General features: G+C 40.3%; 1 protein-coding gene across 2 annotated transcripts in view; it reads right to left on the reverse strand.

Annotated features, from left to right (window-relative positions):
* LOC106884262 (matrilin-1) overlaps window positions 1-2,500 on the reverse strand; it is a 134,673-nt gene that overhangs the window by 131,366 nt on the left and 807 nt on the right. The window lies entirely within an intron of this gene.

Consider the following 2,500-nt stretch of genomic DNA (forward strand, 5'->3'; position numbering starts at 1 on the left):
GCGAGTATTGATAGGTTACATGTACCGTGCTGTAGCCAATTGTTTCAGGTGCCTGTTTAGTCGCGAGAAGACATCAATATCCTCTCAGCATATCCCTCACTTGATCGGGCTGAACATAGATGACTGTGGCAGACGGAGAATGAGAGAGAGAGAGAGAGAGAGGTGGGTCTGTACCAGATGCCGGCTGGTGCTTATATTCAGCTGAGTAGTCTGGTGTAACGTGAGATGAAGTTCTTTTCCCAAGGACGCAATGCATTGAGTGGTCCAGGAATTGAGCAAATGACCATATAATTGTAAAATTGACACCACAATCACTTGACCACGCGCCTTATATATATATATATATATATATATATATATATATATATATATATATACATAACTATGTATGTTTGTACACAGAGACCTCTGTCCATATATCACCTCCCCACTATCGCTTGACAACTGATATTAGTGTGTTTACGCCCCCGTAACCTAGCGGTTCGGCAGAGGGGCCGATAGAATAAGTACTAGGATAACAAAGAATAAGTCCTGTGGGTCGATTTGTTCGATTAGAGGTGGTGCTCCAGCATGACCGCAGTCAAAATGACTGAGCACAAGTAAAAGAATAAAAGAATTAATATGTATACATATATACACAGACACATACTCCTCTGTGTGTATAAATGTATGGGGGACACCTGTAAGCAAAGAGCACGGAATGGAGTGTCAACTAATCGATCGTCGGACGATTAGCATCCGAAGATAAGATGAACAATAAAAAGATCGGCTTAACATTTTATGAAGTTTCACTTTTCCAAAACGTATGTGTGCATGTTTATATATATATGAGTGTGTGTGTGTGTATAATTATATACACAGAAAGAAAGATAGACAGATATACACAGCTGTTCCTTCTTTCGACTTCGTTTCCTGAAAAGCTTTTGTAAAATGGATGTTGTAATGACATTTTTTTACAAATATGCTTCGATGATGTGGAACAGAATTACGTTGAACAAAAATAATGGAAAGACTTCCCCCCTACAAAAGGAAGACTTGCCAGAATGACACGCAGTAGGACTGAACATGGTACCATGTGGTTGGGAAGCAACTTCTTACCTCACAGCCATGCCTGCACCTGACTTGCCAAAATAATTTAGAGGACTAATACGCCTTTTTTTTCTTTCCTTTTTTGGAGTTTGTTAAATGAATAACTTTTAAGGAAAAGAAAATTTCCAGGTATACCATATATATATATATATATGTATTGTTCACAGGGGGGCTAAACATAGAGGGGGCAAAGAAGGACAGACAAAGGGATTAATGAATTCCTGTTCCTCAAAAATTATTTTAACTCAACATGATTGTCGTATGAGGAAACAAAGTCGAGATGCGTGAAAAATCGGAAAAATCCTCTCATCTCCTCTCCCACCCAAGTAAAAATCTTCACAACAAATTCCAATATCCAATATTATAGGCGTAGGCATAGCTGCGTGGTACGAAGCATGCTTCCCAACCACATGGTTCCGGGTTCAGTCCCACTGCGTGGCACCTTGGGCAAATGTCTTCTACTATTGTCTCGGGCACAACAACGCCTTGTGAAAGGATTTGGTAGACACAAACTGAAAGAAGCTATCACACACACACATATATATATACATTTTTTTCGCGCCCTTTTAAAGTTCTAGCAAGGCTCACGGGCCCGGTTTCCCGGTTTCAATGGCGTATGTGTTCCCCAGCTGGACGGGACGCCAGTCCATCGCAGCGTGACTCATTTTTGCCAGCTGAGTGGACTGGAACAACGTGAAATGAAGTGTTTTGCTCAAGAACACAACGCGTCGCCCGGTCCAGGAATCGAAACCACAATCCCACGATCATGATGCTGACAATCTAACCACTAAATCACTATGTGTGGATGTGTCTTAGTGTCTGTGTTTCTGTTTGTTCCGCACTACCACTCAACAACCGGTGTTCGTGTGTTTACGTCTTCGTAAATTAGCGGTTTAACAAAACATATCGATAAAATAAGTACGAGGCTTAAAGAAAAATATGTACTGGGGTCTATTGATTCGACTAAAATTCTTGAAGATGGTGCCCCAGCATGGTCGCAGTCTAATGAGTGAAATGACTAAAAGATGCAAGCTAACCGTAAGCCACACCATTCGAAATGCAGTTTTAGAAAACTTCGTTAACAAAAATAAATCCAGCTGGGAGGTGGGCACGATTGTGTAGTTATGCCGGTGGATAGAAGGATAGATATATAGACAGAGATATTTCAGACATGTACAAATACATAGACACATACACATATATGTAAATGTCAATGTGTATATGTAATATATTTATTTAAACATCCGTATACAAAAACACACACACACACAAAGGCATCACGGCAGCAGTACGAGCATGTACGTGTGTGTGTGTGTGTGTGTGTGTAATGCACAATCACACACACATAAATAAGGGTTTGCACATGTATGCAAATAACTGACAGGCATATTATGTAGGTACATTGTTTTGA

The sequence above is a fragment of the Octopus bimaculoides genome, chromosome 16, assembly GCF_046866305.1.
Source record: "Octopus bimaculoides isolate indiv1 chromosome 16, ASM4686630v1, whole genome shotgun sequence".
Classification (NCBI taxonomy): domain Eukaryota; kingdom Metazoa; phylum Mollusca; class Cephalopoda; order Octopoda; family Octopodidae; genus Octopus; species Octopus bimaculoides.